Here is a 19,418-nt window from a genome sequence, read left to right on the forward strand (position 1 = left end):
ACTAAAAGAATGGAATTCTTTATTCAAAAATATTTTATTTTCCAATTGCACGTAACAACTTTCCACATATGAAACATACTCCCATATTGATCATTGTTGAGAGAATACTCATATAAAATCCAAAACCTACATTAAAATCATAATTAAACTAATATTAAAGATAGTATGTTTTGATCTGCATCTGACTACAAGAGTTCTTTATCTGATGTAGGTAACATCCCCTCAATTTCTAATTCTTTGCCACCACAAAAAGCACTGCTGTAAATATTTTTGTACCACTATGTTCTTTCCCCTTTTTTATAAGCTCTTTGGGATACAGATCCAGTAGTGGTAGTGCAAGATCAAAGGGTATGCACAATTTTAGAACCCTTTGGTCATAGTTCCAAATTGCCCTCCAGAATGGTTGGATCAATTCACAACTCCACCAACAATGCATTAGTGTCCCAGTTTTGCCACATCCCCCCTAACATTGATCACTTTACTGTCATATTATTGTTTTAATTTGCATTTCTCTAATCAAGAGTGATTTAGAACATTTTTTCATATGATTATTTATAGCTTTGATTTCTTAATCTGAAAATTGCTTGTTCTATCCTTTGATCATTTTAGATGAATATTCCTAATGAATATTGATTCAAACATTTTAAAGAAAATACAAGCAAGGAGATTATAGCATTATATCACAAGGCTCATACACCATGACTAGGTGGGCTTTATACCAAGAATGCAGGGATGATTCAATATTAGGAAAGCTATCAACATAATTGATCATGTCAATAACAAAACCAACCAAAACCATATGATTATCTCATAGATACAGAAAAAGCCTGTGATAAAATACAATACCCATTCTTTATAAAAACACTAGAAAACATCGGAACAAAGGAGCTTTCTTTAAAAAAAAATTTATTTGTATCATATGCAAAACACATTTCCACATTGGTCATCATTGTAAGAATGCACTCATACAAAACCCCCAAAATAAAACCATAAATATGCTGATTTAAAGGATAGTATGTTTTGATCTTCATCCATCTGACTCCAATACTTCTTTCTCTGGAGTTGGATAGCATTCCTCATCATAAGTCCTTCAGGATTGTCCCAGATCATTGCATTGCTGAGAGTAACCAAGTTTTCACAGTTGATCATTATACAGTATTGCTGTTACTGTGTACAATGCTCTCCCAGTTCTGTTTTTTTCATTGTGTTTCAGTTCATGCAGATCTTCCCAGCATTTTCTGAAAATTATCTTCCTTATCATTTCTTATAGCACAATAGTGGTGGAGACTTAGGCATGTCTGTAGCTAGTAGGGAAGACAGGGAGAGATTGAAGATAAGCGAGAGTGGGAATGATACAAAGGATAATCTGGTGGAGGAGACTGAATGGAAAGGACCATGTGTGCAGTTAGAGGGGTTAGCTTTGTTGTTTTTTAAATTTTAAATTTTTAAAATTTAGAATATTTTTCAGTGGTTACATGATTAATGATCACCCCCCCCCAACATCCTTTCCTCCCCCCTCTCAAAGCTGACAAGCAGTTCTACTGGGTTATACATGTATCATTGTTCAAAACCTATTTCTGTGTTATTTGTATCTGCAGTAGTGCAACCTTTTAACATCAAACCCCCAATCATATCCTATAGGGGTTAGCTTTGTTAAGAAGAAGGTCCACATCTTCATGTGAAATAGAGATGAAAAAAGAGACAGTGGCAGAAAACATCTTGATGATATGAAATGAGGAAGAGGAGAAGAGGGAGATCTCAATGAATGGTCTTCATTTTTTGAACAAAAATATGAGTCAAGTTTCTTAGCTGAGCATAAAGGGGAAGGGAAGACTTGGGTGTTTGGAGGAAGGATGAAAAGTTTTGGAAGAGTCACTGTGGTGAGCAAGATAGTGAGTTAATTAGGAGGCTGAGTTGATTAGGGAGGCATAAAAAGATTGTCTTATAGCAGGAAGGATCCAGTTGAGGTTTGTTACATTAGTGGACCCGGTTAGCTTGGTTTTGTGGTTTTTCTCTAGCCTTGATTCAGCAGCATGTTAATAGGAGTAAAGACAAGGGATGGTGGGAATGATTTAAGACTGAAGTTTGGCAGGGCAAAGTCAACAATATGATAAGAAGGCAAAGGACTCAAGAAAACAAGAATGCACAGTTGAATTGGTTCAGCAAGAGGTCAAGATGGCAAAGGGAGAGTGTAGCTGATCTGGGGTGATGGGAGAGTATGAACAAAGAATAGGTTTTAAGGTTGCAAGGAAGAGGGAGGGGTAGAATGATAATAAATTGTGATTAGATAAAGGAATTTTGGAGTTCATGAATGTGAAAGTGGTACATTTATGGGTGACTGCAAGATCATGGGTTTGGCTATCTTTATATAAAGGCTGAGGTGGGGTGAAGGAAGTAGGTCATGTCAAATGAGTAAATTAAGGAAATATGAAGTTAGGATGTTTGAGGGAGTTTCAATATATATGGTGAAGTCCCCTAGCATGTGGGTAGGAATGGGGAAGAGAGAAAGATCATGAGCCATTCACTGAACTGATTGGGGAAATAAGGGGAATGTCCCGAAGGTTGGTAGAAAATAGATCCCAGAATTTTGATTGGCTAATAGTTATAGATTGAGTGAACCTCAAAGGCACAGGGGCTACTAGATAATGACAGAAGGGGGAGAACCTAGAAGTGGTAATGGGAAGCAAGGACTATAACAATGCCCCTACTTTCACCAACCAGTTGGGTGGAATGAGTGAAAATACAAAATATGAAAAGGATGGCCAGGGAAGCTCTGCCATCAGTAAATGGCCAGGGGGTAGGGACAGCCAAAAGATGGAAGGAGTGAGAAAGGAAAAGATTTAAGGTAAGAGCAAGTTTGTTACTAGTGGCACCAACATTTCAGAAAGCACAATGGAGACGATTAGTAGCTTGGGGTAGGACATTGATAGAAGTGGGATGGTGGAATTAAGGGACTGAGGATAATAAATCAGGTAATAAGGGGTGGGGAATGGGATTTGAAAGATGACAGATAGCAGTTCTAAATCCTTGGGATGGGGAGGGTCTGATCATGAGGAGTTAATCATTAAGAGAAAATTCTAGATAAATTTTTAATATTTATAGGGCTTTGACTTCAAAGTGGAATGCTGTCAAGGACCTTAGGCAGTTCAGAGAGGGAGCAAGTATTTGGAGCTGAAGGGGCAGCAGGAGATCAGGCTGGACAGTTGATGAAATGGCATTTCTCCTTTTCTCTGGAAGGGACGAGTCTGGTGCTCAATGAAATAGCGGTTTCTAGCCTCACCATAGTGGCAGGGTGCAGTGGAATGGCACTTCTCTTCTAAATGGAGAATGGAGAGTAGGAGTGAGAAAGAGGTGGTATGGTGGAATGGCCCTGCCTTGGGAAGTAACGAGTTCCCTTTCACTAGAGGCCTTCTCGCAAAAAACTACATGACTGTCTTGGGGATGGTATAAAATGAATTGTTATTCAGGCATAGGTTGGACAAGATGGCCCCTGAAGCTCCTTTCTACTCTGAGGTTCTGTGATTTGTTGTTCTGGTTGTGGTAGGTAGGCACTGGAAAGGGTTCTAGGTAGGAGGAGAAGGAAGAGCAATAGTGACAATAACTTGTTGTGTCTTAAAGGATTAAAATTGTTTTCTTTGCAATAACCTTGTAAAGTAGGAAGTAGAAGTATCATTCCCATTTTTGAGATGAGAAAACTGAGGTTGTTAGTGAATTCTAGTGACTTGCTAACTATATGAGGCAAGATTTTAACCCAGATTTCCTGATTATAAATCCAGATCTTAGGCTTCAGAGGAATCACTCCTGCCTTGGAACTAAATTATTGGGTAACAGGCATAACTCTTAATTCCAGTCTGGCAATGGATGCCAAATTCTATAGCTCTTGGTAAGTCATTGCTCATGAAAGCCTTCTGTCAAGGAGGAAAGAACTTGGGTGAGGCTACTTTGTCCTTCTCCCATGCTCATTTAGTCCTAGAAAAAGATCAGGCAGTCAGCAAGAAGGATTTATTTTCCCAACCGAATTTCCACCTCCTCCCAGGAGAGCTTGAACTCCATTTCCCAAATTCCCAAGGGTCTTAGACAGGGAAGGGAGGGAATCTCTAAGGCAGAATAAAGAATGAAGAATGGGAATAACCTTGAATATCTCTCCTATTTTGGGCTACAGTAAAAGACCTTCCCAGTTTTTCTATATGCCCCAGGTAGCTGCAGACTTTGGGTTACCAGAAGTCCTGCTGAAGAAAAATGTCTCTTCTTTCCCTTCATAGGCCTCTGGCTGGCTGGCATTTTAAACATACTTGATACTTTTTGGCTTTTTGCTTAGGGACAAAATAGAGTTTTATATTCAATTATTTTAAACTGGCGGTAGCTGGCTTCAAAGGCAAACTGTTCATTTTGATTTTTTTGAACTGTTTTTACCTTTTCCAATGGTCCATTTCAATTTATTCTTGTGCACAGGGTGTGACCAAGAGTTGCCAGAGGAATTCCCCTATATAAGGTGTAGACATCACCCCTAGAATGATTGATAACATCTCCTTGATGGGATAGAGCAGAGGATCTCAAACTTTTTGGTTTAAGGACTCCTTTACACCCTTAAAAATTATTGAGGATCCCCTTCAAGGAGCTTTTATTTATATGAATTCTATCTATAGATTATTTATATTAGAGATTGAAACATTTTAGTAGTATTTTGAGAATAGTTTTGATCTCATGGGTCCTCTGAAAGGGGATCCCTTTGGGTACCTTTGGACCATAGTTTGAGAACTGAAATAGAGTTGCCTGGTAAAACTGTCTTGATTAAAGAATGAGACCTTTGTTCTGCTTCTGAAGACATTTTCTTTTGAAAGGTCTGTCTTAGTTAAAACTGATTGATTGAGTCTTGTCCATTGAAGGTATGAGCCACACTTTTGAACTCAGACCTAAAAAAAGGGCCGTATAGACCTGGCAGAGAAGAGAAACAATTAGATTTGTGTGAAGCTCATTTGAATGTATACACAAACAAAACAAAGACATATTAAGCAGATTTGGGCTCCTAAAGAGTATGTCCCTGTCCCCTTTCTTCCCCACCCTTAAGGATTTTTTTAGCTCCAGAGCTGCCAGCCATAGAGAAGTAGTGAGTGAGTGACCAAGGAATTTCTGGAGGGGGAAACCACATTATCCAAGTGATGACTACAGATAAGGACAGCAGGGAATCAGCCATAGTTCTCAGGAAGCTGAAGGAACCACACTGTGTAGAAGAAGCATGCCTACTCTTGCTACCACTACTGTGAGTCAGGCGGATTGTGGAGGTCTGAGAGAATGAGGACTTGATTCTAGAAATCCCAAGCACAAAATTCCCTTTTGAGAACCTCAAAACATTACGCTAGAACTATAACCTGAAGTACCACAGAGGTCCCATGGGGAGAGGGGGGGCTCAGCAAAGGATGGGGAGTCATCTTTCTCCTAGCTTCAAGTACATTATCTTTCTGAAGGACTCTCCAGTAAAGACTGGTCGTGGAGGATTCCAGAGGTCCCCAGTAAGAATTGGGAGTCTTTGGAGGAGGAAGGAGAGTTGTCCTTGACAAGTTACAGAATATGGTGAGTTCTGTGTGTATGTTGCATTTTTATGAGTTGAAATAAAGTTGTAAACACAAAAATATAGAAATATGTGTAAACTTATGTGTATATATGTGAAGACAGTAGTTTTGTAATGGATATTATGCATAGATATAAATATTATAACAGATATATGTATGTATATATCTAGGAAACATACTTATATATGCATATTTGCATATTTGAAATAAAGATATCTTATAAATGAGATATAAACCTTGTAATTGGGTTATCTATCCATGCAATCCTTATTTCATTGGTATATATATATATATATATATATATATATATATGTGTGTGTGTGTGTGTGTGTGTGTCTCAGGTACAAGACACCTTTATTTCCTTTTATGTATACATATTTGTGTATGTGAAATAAAGATACATATAATCTCTCTATAGATTTACATACAAATTTCCATTATAATATACCTTTTTTCACATGTGTAGATTTACATTTATATATCTGTTATAAGATAATTTTATCGTACACACACAACTATATATATGTCTGTAAACATATATACAAATAAATACATATATGCATTTATATGTGTGTGTGTATTTAGCTTGAGTGCTAGCACAGGGCTCTTTCACCAAATCTATGGAGACATAGACATTCGGGGGGACAAGATGAGAGAGTTTCTGAGATAACCAGAGGAAACCCCAGACTAGAGTCAAGTGAAGACAATAACCATTTATTACTGGCCGGTCATGTGCCAGGCACTAGAGCAAGCCTTAGGAAATACAAAGAAAAACAGTCCTTGCCCCAAGGAGCTCGCAATCTAATGGAAGAAAAAAAATGGCCGGAGCATGAATCCGTGATTTGTGGAAACCCTGAAGATCAAACGGGACTGACAAATGCAGAGAATGCTAGGTACTAGGCCATGTGTTAATATTTGTAAGTTCTTGGTTTTGACTTTGTCATAAGAAGGAAGAAAAAACATTTATCAGATGCTTCCTATGTGCCAGGCCTTGTGCTAAGCACTCCACAAATAGGATCTCATTTGTTCTTCACAACAACCCCGGAAGGTGGGTGCCATACTTTTAGTCTTACCAAATATATTTATCCATTCAAAAAACCCTCACCTTCTGTCTTCATTCTGATACTATGAATTGGTTCCAAGGCAGAAGAACAGTAAGGGTTAGGTAATGGCAGGGTTAAGTGATTTGCCCAGGGTTACACAACCAGAAAGTATCTGAGGTCTGATTTGAACCCCAAACCTCCTGACTCCAGGCCTGGCTCTCTCTCCACTGAGTCACCTAACTGCCCCTCTTCTATATATGTTTTTATTTTTTATTTTTAAAATCCTTACCTTCCACCTTAGAATCAATGTTATATGTTGATTCCAAGGCAGAAGAGTGGTAAGGGCTAGGCAATGGGGGTCAAGTGACTTGCCCAGGGTCACACAGCTAGGAAGTTTCTGAGGTCAGATTTGAATCCAGGACCTCCCATCTCTAAGCCTGGCTCTCAATCCACTGAGCCACCCAGCTGTCCCCTCTGTATATGTTTTTAACAAGCTCTGGATAGACAAAGTGATTTATTCAGTTATACAACTAACTGGTAAACTAGTCCAGTTTTCTGACTCCATGTTATTTCCATGACACTAAATGCAAATTTACAATTAAACAAGCATTTGTGAAGCACTTCCTGTGTGCAAAGCCTTATGGGCAAAAACATGAGACATGACAAATGAGCTCTGCCCTCAAGTAGTGTGCTCTGAGGCCTAATGTGATCAAGGCAAAGGGGAGATTTAGACCAAGTGCTCCAGGAAAACTGTAGAAGGAAGAGATCACAAACGTTGGGGAGACTGAAGATGGTTATTTGGAGGGAGCAGCAGCTAGGTCGGGCCCTGAAAGAGAAAAGGAGGGAAAGTGTTCTAGGAAATGGAAAAAAGATAGGACAAACCTCAGGGAATCACCTGGAGTCCATGTTGGCTGGAATGTGGAGGATAGGAAATGGGATTCTGTGACACAAGGCAGAGAAGGTAGAAATCACCTTAGTTGGGGGGAAATCAAAGGAGATTACATGGAGGAAAAGGTACCTTGCTTGGTCCTGGAGAAGAGAAGGAGGGAATGTGTTCTAGGCACATAGAACCTAGGTTGGTTTTGGTATACAACAAGGCTGGAAAGGTAGGTTGAATCTGGCTTGTGAAGGGCTTTAAATTCCAGGTGGAGACATTTTCAATGTTTCTTTGGGTCAGAAGGAAGTCCTGAATGTTCTTGAGGGGAGGAACGGCACATTCAGACACATGTGCTAGAAGTTTTGCTTTGGCATGCAACTTGCAGTTTGTGGGGGCAGCACCATGACTTATTTGTCCTCTTATTCTGCATGCTGTAGTGCAGAGACCCTTAAAGATAGAGAGTCCTGCTTTTAAGTCCCATCTCTAATACATACTGGCATTTAACTGGCCCTGGGCAAATTGCCCCAAGAAACTCTACGATTACAAGCTGCAGAGCAGGCATCTTTTCTGCCCTGCACCACTGAAATCACAGGTTTGGATAAAAGAAAAAAAATCCCAAGGGAATTTGCAAATTGTAAATACTTGCTTGGTATTTGTTCAATGAAATAGTTGTAAGAATTGCTGTAACACAGAATTCTTATAGGAAGAAAAGTTGCAGAATTGTAAAAAATACCATATTGTAGAATTATGAAAAACACCAATATTATGCTTCAGAATACCAGGGGAAATGTGTGTATGTAGGTATATACATGCATATCATGTGTATATGTTTGGTAATGGTTGAACAAGCCTAGAAAATGCAATTGTCAGATTGGAACCATAAAACTTGTTTTACAGTAGAATAAATAGTGGAATAGGTAGGTGGTGCAATGGATAGAGTGCTGGACCTGAAGTCAGGAAGACTCATCTTCTTGAGTTCAAGCTTGGCCTCAGACACTTACTAGCTGTGTGACCCTGGGCAAGTCACTTAACCCTGTTTGCTTTATTTCCTCTGCAAAATGAGTTGTAGAAGGAAATGGCAAAACACTCTAGGATCTTTGCACCAGATGGTGCCATAACGAGTCAGACATGAATGAAACAACCAAATGACAATCTGAGAATCAAGAACTGGTTTCTAGTTTCAGCTCTGCCACTAACTAGCTCCATGATTTTGGGAAAACTACATCACCACTAGGGAACTCAGTTTCCTTTCCTTCTTTCCTTCCTTCCTACAATGAAGAGACCGAGCAAAATATTTTCTCAGATTCTTCCCAGCTCTGACAATCTGTTTCTACACTAGAGTTAGAAAGCAGGGTGGTAGGGGATAGCTGGGTAACTCAGTCGATTGAGAGCCAAGCCTAGAGATAGGAGGTCCTGGGTTCAAATATGACCCCCAGACACTTCCTGGTTGTGTAACCCTGGACAAGTCACTTAACCCCCCATTGCCTAGCCCTTGCCACTCTTCTTCCTTGGAACCAATACTTAGTATTGATTCTAAGATGGAAGTAAGGTTTTTTAAAAAAAAGAAAGCAGGGAGGTATAAAGAATAGAGAACCAGACTCAAGAAGTTTAGGTGTCACCTCATATACATGCTGGCTGTATGGCTGTATTGCTCTGGGCGAGTTGATCCATTTCTTAGCACCTCATTCAATTCACTGAAGACTACAAATTGTAGAACAGTCACTTTCCCATCTGAATTACTAGAGGGAATTTCCACTCTAGGAGGTCCCTATACCAATGAAATCACAGGTCTGGACCAAAAAAAAAAATTATACATTGGAGGGAGAGGATGTTGCTGAGCATTGGGTATCTAGAACAACTAATGTGTTTCAAGGTCTTATTATGTGACAGGAACTTTCTTGTGATAGCAACTCACAAACTGGTTTGGCTCCCCAGAAGGTGACTAAATCATTGCTCTTCTCAGAGTCTCATGGGAAACTCTGAAGAAGTTGTAGGTTTCTAGTATTGTTCTTCATTAGCCCCCATCAAATGTGTTCCTTGTTATCAATCATTCAGCAGGACTCAGTTAACTTTTACAGATTTGTAGAAAAAGCATAGCAAGAATAGTTGTTCTAAAAACAATTCCTTCAACACTGGGGATACCCTTTCCCCTGGTACTCACATTTAAAAGCACAGAGTTAGCCAGGTCCCTGCATCTGGAACACATGGGGTTCAGGGATTCCTTAAGGTACTTGGCCCTGGGAGTTTGACCCTCTTTCTCTCCTCCCTTTATGGAGTCTTCATGAAGGTCTCTTTAGGTTTAACTCTCTTTTTTATTCCAATGTGCTATGCCTTTGTAAAATTCATAGCTGGCAGTTCTCTCCCTCACAAAGTGTCATGATTCTGAAGCTGCTGGGTTTCTTGGTGAAGTGGGGAAAGGTGGTGTGCTTTGATATCCTTCTGCAGGTGTTTCTTCTATCATCTACCACTGCATCTGCTTCAGCTAGACTTGGTGGCTGATTCCAGGTGCCAATGGGAGCTCTGATGGCTCTTCCAGTTGCCTGGGTACTTCTCTTTCAGAATATTCATTCAAATAAGAACAGAAAAGAATAAACAGGCTCCATGGATACATTGTGGCTAGGAAGGACACACATCTTGCTACTTGTTTCCTACCTAGCATCTCACTGATTTTCTGCCTCACTCATTAATAAGAAGGAAAAAACCCAAAAGGGTCCAAATAGAAGGTCATATCTCCAACTCCTGCACACACATTCAGGCCTGGCAGAGTAGCTCGTTAGTCATCAATCCTTTGAGCTCCTTAGCCAACCAGGAGTCTCAGGTCACCAGGTAGTATTAGCCACTCAGTCACTCATGGCTAGAATAAGGATCACCAAATCTCCACATATTAGATTGGAACCAGGAACAGAATGCTTGCACATGAAAGGGAAAATGCTCTAAAGACTGAGTCCTCATTGGTCAGTTCACACCTTTACACAGATGTATAAAAACAAAACAGGTACAAGATGTAACACTGCTACCTTGGAGCTCACTGAGTGGAAGGTATCCTACATTTCATCCTTCTCCCAGGGTTCTCTGGCACCCTTAAGGGTTTGGGGGGTGTCTAGGCTCTCTACAAATGGCTCCAGTCCCCCCACTGATGTAATTCCCCCAAGTATAGCAATATGCCACGCTCACTCCAGGTCCATTTAGCCACTTTAATCAGATTAGTTTTGACAAAGTAATATTTATCTCAAAGTGACAGTAACAAATATACAGATATCCTGCACAACACATGGGAGGCATAATCTTTCTTCCTCTTCCTACCACTTCAGTCTCTGGGGAGGGGAAAGAGATTAGGCTTAAAATTTAGTTCAGTTCCTATAGAGCCCACAGCCCCAAATTCTAAAACCAAGCGCTCTTGGGCTCAAATCCCAGATACCTTTACTTCTCAGGGCTTCTCTTTTGGGGTGGCTGGCCACAACACACCACCTGCAATCCTGGCTCCAATGTTTATTTTATTTTATTTTATTTTTTTCCTTTTAAACATTATTTTATTTGGTCATTTTCAAACATTATTCCTTGGAAACAAAGATCATTTTCTTCCCCCCCCCCCCCTCCATAACCGACATGCGATTCCACTGGGTATATAGGGTGTTCATTTAGAGTCTCTCCTCAATCATGTCCCCTCAACCCCTATAGTCAAGCAGTTGCTTTTCCTCTGTTTTTACTTCCAATGTTTCTATAGTTTGAAATTGGAATTACTGCCAGCACTTATAAACTGAGGACAAAAAACTCCCAGAACAAACACAAACACTCCCAAGTCCATTTCTCAAAGCCAGGATAAAAGAAGGAGCAGGAGAAGAAACTTCCCAGTTTTCTCCTTTCCAGTTTGGTTCTGTTCACAAAGACTGGTGCTGAGTAAACTGAACTTTACCTTCTGGATGCAGAAGAAAAGAGAGAATGAGTAAGAAAGAGTATGAACCAGAAAGAACCGGACAGTCTCTGTCTGGCTAGTTTTAAAGATGAAACCTTTCTGGGTCACACAGCTATTCAAAGGAGGCTCCACTTACCCAGGTGGTAGGAGCTGCCTCCATGTTAGGTGATCTGGGCACACCCAGACAAACCCCATTACAAAAATAATTTGAAGGTGGGGTGCTAGCAACTTTGGCACTCAGAAAAGGCCACCTGTAGGAGGTGGTACTTGAACTGAATCTTAAAGGAAGCCAGGGATTCTACGAAGGAACCAACAAAGATGTGGCTCACTCCAGGTATGGTATATAGCTTATACAGAGGCAAACGGGCCAGAGATGAAATATCACTGGCAGATGTGACTGGAATGGGACCAGTGTGTATAAATGGCAGTGATGGGCAATAAGTCTGAAACAACCAGAATATGAAGGTCTTCCTTCCTTCCTTCCTTCCTTCCTTCCTTCCTTCCTTCCTTCCTTCCTTCCTTCCTTCCTTCCTTCCTTCCTTCCTTCCTTCCTTCCTTCCTTCCTTCCTTCCTTCCTTCCTCACCTTTTGTCTTAGGATTAATGATGTGTATTGGTTGTAGGCAGAAGAGTGGGCAATGGGATAAAGTGACTTTCCCAAGGTCATACAACTAGGAAGTGTCTGAGGCCAATTTTGAACCCTAAATCTCCCATCTCTAGGCTTGGTTCTCAATTCACGGAGTCACCTAACTACCACCTGTGAAGGTCTTTCAAAGTTGAACAAAGAGGTTTAACAAGAAGTATGAACTCCCTGTGAAGAGAGATTATTTCCTTCTTTGTACTTGTATCTCCAGCATACAGTACATGGCACATAGACACGTAAGTAATGTTTGTTGATTTGAGTAGTTTATCTTAGATACTATTAGGGAGCCAATGGAAAAAGGGTTTCCCTTGCCATTTTGTGACATTGTGCCCTCTATGTATGGCATGTATTTCTGATTCTGAAATTAGGTTGGGGCATGAGAGAGTAAGAAAAGGGAGTTAAGTTTATGGGAAGAAAGCTGTCAGGGAGAGGGAACCTGTGGAGGGCAGAGGGGTGGAGGTGGAGCTCTACCTGTATTCTTTGGGTCTATTCCTAGTTATCCTGGTGGGACAGGTCAGAACCACTGAGGCTAGTTCAGAATCAGCCTCTGGCCCATTTCCCTTCCAGTTTGCCTCTGAGGTCTTCCCATAGTGGAGAATAGAAGAGGAGTGTGAAAGAGTGGCCAGATGAGTTCTCAGATCTCAACTCCCTCACTCTGCCCTCGATGTCCTCCCCTGTCCAAGGAATAGCCAGCGTCTTAAGTGCTGCCTAATGCTCTATCTGCTTTCTGTGCTTGTGGGCACAGGGGACGCTGAGGAGAATGTGTTTGTGGTTGGGCATGGAATGCAAGTTATGTTGTGTGTGGATGGAGTGTGCCCGTGCTGAAAGCTGTGGGAGGGGAGAATGGCTAGAGTCATACAGGCAGGAGAAGGAATGCTTACTGAGCCTGGAGTCCTCACAAGTAGATTAGTTTGGATAGGCGGGGAAGGTGGGGAAGATATATCCGGGACACCTGTTTCTACATCAGGATTTCCCCTGCCCCCTCCTAAAGATCTGCTTCTCACTTGGCACTGACTTTCACCTCACTCAGGTTCCCTTGGCCCCAAGGGGTTGATGAAAACCCCCCAAGTTTATTTTCTCATTTTCGAAATAATTTATGTTCCTAAAGCATGTTTTGGTACATGGGACTCTTTTAAAAGGAAAATGGTGTGTTTTTTTTGTTTTTTTTTTTTTCACTTGAACTCAGGGATGTTATAGTAATAGAAATTCAGGGTCAGGCAGAAGAAACTTAGGGTTGGACCCCAGGTAAGGGTTTTAACGGGCAAATAGTGGGGGAAGCAAGGCCAGAAATTGGTCCACATGGATAATGTGATTTCTTAGTTCCAAATGGATAATTCCTTTTTAATATTTCCCTACTATATGGTATACAAACACTCAGTCACATTAGCTTTGTATTAAGGGAACATGGTGCCGCAGACTGTGGGCAGGACCTGGAGTGCAGAAGAACTTCTGACATTTACTAGCTGTGTGACTGTGGGCAAATCACTCAATCTCTCCCAGCCTCAATTTCCTCATCTGTAAAGTGAAGCAAGATATACCTTTAGTACCTACCTCATAGACTTGTTGTGAGACTTATGATAAATAAAATAATGTAGAATGGTGGACAAAATTAACTGGCACAAAGTAAAATAATGAAATTTATTGACTTGTAACTTATTGACATAACTTTTTATATCTATATCTTTAAAGTAGGCTTATTACATAATGTCCTCCTTTCCAAATTAATTAAAATAATAATATAATAAACATAATGAATTACATGTTTTGCATAATTTGGGTTTTGATGCATATTCTTGAATTTTCATCATGAAACTAAACTTCTGTTATATTAGATATAAAATATACCTTTAATGAATAGTCAATTTGTTCTAAGGTTAACATCTATTTATAGCTCATAGGTTTCCTTAGAAATTTTTTTTTCTGATCAACAAGTATTTATTTTCTCTCCCTCTCACCCTTGCCCTACTGAATAATAATAATAAAAATTTAAACCTCTCATAACAAATGTATATTATTTCTCTAGTAGGAGACAGTATGATTTATCTTTGATCCTTGGATCTCCTAAGGTATTTCAAAGTTGTTTTTTCCTTAAGAATGTTGATGTCAAAAAAAAGTGGGTGTATGTGGAGGCAGCTGGGTAGCTCAGTGGATTGAGAGCCAAGCCTAGAGAAGGGAGATCCTAGGTTCAAATCTGGCCTCAGACACTTTCTAGTTGTGTGACCTTGGGTAAGTCACTTGACCACCATTGCCTAGCTCTTACCACTCTTCTCCCTTAGAACCAATACACAGTACTGATTCCAAGATGGAAGGTAAGGGTTTTTCTTCTTTTTTTTTTTTTTAAAGAATATTGTTGTCATTGTATAGAAGTGTTCTTCAAATTCTACTCACTTCATTCTACTTTCATTCATAAAGGTCTTCCCAGTTTTCTCTGGAACTGCCCATTTCACCATGGCATAATAATATTCCATCACATTCTTATATCATAATTTGTTTAGGCTTTCCCCAATAGGTGGGAATCACTTTAGTTTTCAATTTTTTGTTTCCACAAAAAGAGTTACTCTAAATATTTTTGTTCATTTGGGTGCTTTTCTTCCTCCAATCTCTTCGGAGTGGATGTATACTTAGTAGTATCCACTGGTCACATAGTTTTTCAATAGAGTTTATTTCAGAGGGGTTTCCAGGCCATTAAAATACATTTCTATAACACGTAAAAATTTCTTAACCTTTAATGTGTGTGACATGGTTTTAAGGTTGTATGGTAATAATCCACCACAGTTTGGGAACTTCTCTAATTACAGAACAATTCTGCTTTTTCAGTACATGAATATATTTAGTCATAGTTAACCATTCCCTCAATGTGGACAAGACCTCCAGGCCCATTAGAAAAAAATTTAAATCCCCCAAACATTTTTGGAAGAGAATGTTTTACAATCTGATGAAGATTCTCAATAGTTATGGGTTTCTTTTGGAATTCTAATAAATGTCAATAAAGCCTTGGATGGAAAATTAATCTAATCAGTAAAAATTACTTTCTTTTTCCAATTTTTCAATATGCCAGTCTTTATATTGTCTTGCTCATGATGAGCATTTTTCTTCATAGTAATGGTTAGCAACTATTTCTCTCTTACAGGTCTTCTCAATGAACTTTAAGAGGTTTATATCACAAAAGGAGGAATCAACAACAGCTCCTCTAGCTATTAGGTCTGTTTGAAGGTCTTTATTTATGTGATGAGGCTAACCTCAAAATACAGCGTGGGAATGTGGCTGTGTGGCTTGAAGGGAGGCAGAACAGATATCTCTAGCCTCTTCTCCCTCCATCTTTCTTTTATTACACTCACTTTAATTCCTACCAAGAGGGGAAGCAGAAGGCTGAGGCCAGTTAATAGAGAACTCCTGAAAGTGGAGAATCAGCTCAATCCAATTTCATTTGATCCTGGTCAGATGTTCTGAGTCATTCTTGTGTCAGTAGAAACATACATATATGATCATTGCTATCATATAATGAAGCCACATCCAAATTATTGCTTGGCCTAAGTTGTATATAAAGCATTTTGCAAGAGTTAAGGGGGTATATTTATTATTATTGTAGTCCATTAGTTCTGTTATTTTGCTAGCTGTTTTATTTTGTATTCATAATTAGAAGAAGAGAAGGACCATATATCTTATCCAGGTAATTAGGTGGGGCAGTGGATAAAATGTTGTTCCCGGGTTCAGGAGTACCTGAATTAAAATGATATTGATACTGATTAGCTGTGTGACCCTGGACAAGTCACCTCACTGCTGCCTGCCTCAGTTTCCTTGCTTGTAAGATGTGTTAATAATAGCATTTACTTTCTGGGGCTGCTGTGAGGATCATGTGAGATAATATTTGCTAAGTGCTTAGCAGTGCCTGGTGCATAGTAGACAGGTGCTTAATCAATGCTCGTTTCCTTCCAGTGGATATGCTGATCTTTATAGAGACTAGACACCACATGTATTTTGAGAATGGAGCAAAGGAGCTGGAGATTTCAGACTAAATTAGAGAAGACATAATGGGGACATGATAGCATGTCATCATGTCTTTAGAGGAATGGCATGTAGAAGAGGGATTAGATTTGTTCTCTTTGTCTCTAGCAGGCAGAACAAAGGACAATGTAAAGGAAGGGGGTAAGGAGAGAGGAATTTCAGGTTTTGACTTCAATAAGGAAAAGCCTTGCTAATGATTATAGCTGTCCAGAAGGGGAATGGACCACTTTGGGAGGCTTTGAGTTCTCACTTACTAGAGGATTTCAAGGACAAGCTGGATGAAGGATTTTTGACCAGGCATGACTTGGACTAGATGACTTCTTGGCTTCCTTCCAACTATGGGATCCTATTATTTTATGATTTTGAGAAAACTGAGATAACATAGTAGAGTATATTTGAAGTTAGAACAACTGAGTTCAAATCCTGGGTCTTCTACTTACTACTTTGATGATTTTGGATAAATTATTTAATCTCTTTGGGCTTCAGTTTCCAGATATGTCAAATAAGGTTGTTTGACCAGGTGATTTCCAAGATCACTCCCAGATCTAAATCTTATTACCCTATGGTTTCTTCATTCTTGGCTTTGTATGGATACTGACCAGGCTGGAGATTTGTTTATCTTTACTGCTTGATTTCTCCCTTAATTCTGGATAATGTGGAGATAAATGCTTGAAATTTGAGACTTTATTTGAAAACTCTGGTCTGGAATTATTCCATCAATCAGTCGGCAAGCATTTAAGTGCCTTCACCATGCCTGGCATGTGCTAAGTGCTTGGGATACCAAAACTGTCTCTGCTTCCAAGGAGGTTTAGATTCGCTTGGGAGAGACAACATAGAAGCATTAATATTGACAAAAAATACAATGTACTTAATACTTTTGGGGAAGGGAAATGTACTAGCAGTTGAGGTGGTGGTTCAAGAAAGGCTTTCCTTAGAAGATGACTTTTGAGCTGAGCTCTTTTTTTTTAGTCCCTTACCTCTCATCTTGGAATCAATGTTGTGTATTGATTCCAAGTCAGAAGAGCAGTAAGGGCTAGGTTATGAGGGTTAAGTGACTTGCCCAGGCTCACACAGGAGATGTCCCAGGCCAGATTTGAACCTAGGACCTCTCAGCTCTGGGCCTGGGTCTCAATCTACTGAGCCACCTAGCTATCCCCTCTGGCTGAGCTTTGACAGACACAAGGAATTCTAAAAGGCAGAGCTGAGGAAGGGGCGCACTGAAGGGAGGAAGAACAGATATCTCTAGCCTCTTCTACACACCCTTCTCTAGGAGAAACTTTAATTCCTACCAAGAAGAGAAGCATGCCATAAGTAAGAGCATTTGGGACAGTTTGAATGAATCAAAGAATGTGTGAATAATGCATAAGGCTGGAAAGGCAGATTGGAAGTCAAAATTGTGAAGAGAAGGAGGCAAGGTGACACAGAGGAAAGGGCATTGGCTCTGGAATCAGATTACTGGGCTCAAATCTCACCTCTCTTATATTAGCTATCTATGTGACATTGGGCAAACCTATTTAACAACCTGGATCTCAGTTTCCTTATTTATTAAAAAGAAGAGATTGTATTAGATGGCTTGTTAGCTCCCTTCCAACTAGAGATCTATGATCTTAGCAAGACTTTTAAATGCCAAACAAAGGAGTTTCCATTTGACCCTGGAGGTAGGAGGGAACCACTGGAATTTACTGAGGAAGGGAACAAAATGGTGAGATCTATGCCTTGAGGAAATCACTTTTTTAGCTCTGTGGAGAATGGATTAGCCCAGGGAGAGATTGGATGAAGGAAAAGCAATTAGGAGTTTATTGCAGTAATCATAGGATTAGAGATTTGGAGGTAGAAGAGATTTTGGAGGTTATCTAACCCCCTCATTTTAGAGATTAGAAAACCCCAAAACAGAGAAGTTAAGTGACTTGTCCAGTGTCACATAAGTATTTCATAGCTCATAGGTGACATTTGAATCCTGGTCTTCCTTCTCTGGGACAATTAGGAGATACAGTGGTTATAGTTAGTGCCAGACCTGGAGTCAAGAAGACCTGACTTCAAATCTGGCTTTGGATACTTACTAGCTATATGATCCTGGGAAAGTCTCTTGATCTTGTTTGCCTCAATTTTCTCATTTGTAAAATGAACCAGAGAAGGGAATGGCAAACCACTCCAATATCTTTGCCAAGAGGACCCCAAATGGGGTCACAAAGAATCAGACTCGACAGAAATGACTGAGATCAGGCAAACCAATAGTTCTCAGAACAGGATCCCTTCAAAGTCTTAAAAAAATTGAGGATCCCAAAAGGCTTCTTAAAAATGTAGATTATACCTATCGATATCTACTATTTTAGAAATTAAAACTCCTTGATATTATGAAAATAATCCTGACCTCATAAAAGGGTCTTTGGAATCCCACTTTGAGAACAACTATACATGACCACATTGCTTCTCAAAGACTATTGCACATAAGTGGAAATTTATGAGCACTCTATTAGGGGAGAAAAAAACTTCCAGGAACCATAAGATGTACGTTTACCCTTTGGCTATGTGTTCATCCCAGGGACTTTGCATGTATAAGAGGAGAGTATGCTCCCAGTTTGGGGGAATGTTTCTGTAGCAACATTCCTTTCTATACCTGCTCAGGAAATACCCTTTCAAAGAGTTAATTAGCTCTGACTGATCATTAAGGGAAGCACCTCAGTGTACGCAGAGTATGAATGATAATCCAGAAAATGAGAGCGAGAAGAAGTGTAGTTAGTGAGAGAACCAAGACAGAGGGTTTTTTAAAATTTAGAATTACCAATGCAATTAAGTTGTTTAATGAAGTAACCAGTTCTTTGTACTGGTACAAAGTGCCAGTACTTTCTGGTTTAAACTTCTAGAAACATCTGAAGAAAAAGGCTTTTTTTGGATTAGAGAACATTTTTGGTGATTTTTTCTTCTACTTCTGACTCTTACAAATAAAAGCAGAAATATTCAAGTTTTTAGAGCTGAAAGGAAAAGACATGGCTTAAGTCATCCAGTTCTCTGGAAAATGGTTTTCTCTATCCAGACACTTTATCTGATGCTTATGTCCCCAGATGAAGTGATAAGACGTGAAAGAAGAGGGCTAAACTCCCACTGTAGACACCTAGAAATGGGCTTGGGAATAATCTCTTAGCTCTTTACCAGGATTGAGCCCTGAACACTCTGTCCAGTGACCTGGCTTCCTGGGGAGAACAACTTCCAGCTCTGAGAGGGGAGAAATGTTTGTCTTTTTCCTTTTCAACCTCTGTGACCCCAAGAAGAACAGGGTCAGGGGCCTGTCTTCACAGGGCCTTGGAATCTGAGGAGAGGGATGAAGTGGCTGAAATGGGTAACTCAAGGGAGGAGAGGAAGGTGAGCCAA

Source organism: Monodelphis domestica, chromosome 1 (genome assembly GCF_027887165.1).
Source record: "Monodelphis domestica isolate mMonDom1 chromosome 1, mMonDom1.pri, whole genome shotgun sequence".
NCBI lineage: Eukaryota > Metazoa > Chordata > Mammalia > Didelphimorphia > Didelphidae > Monodelphis > Monodelphis domestica.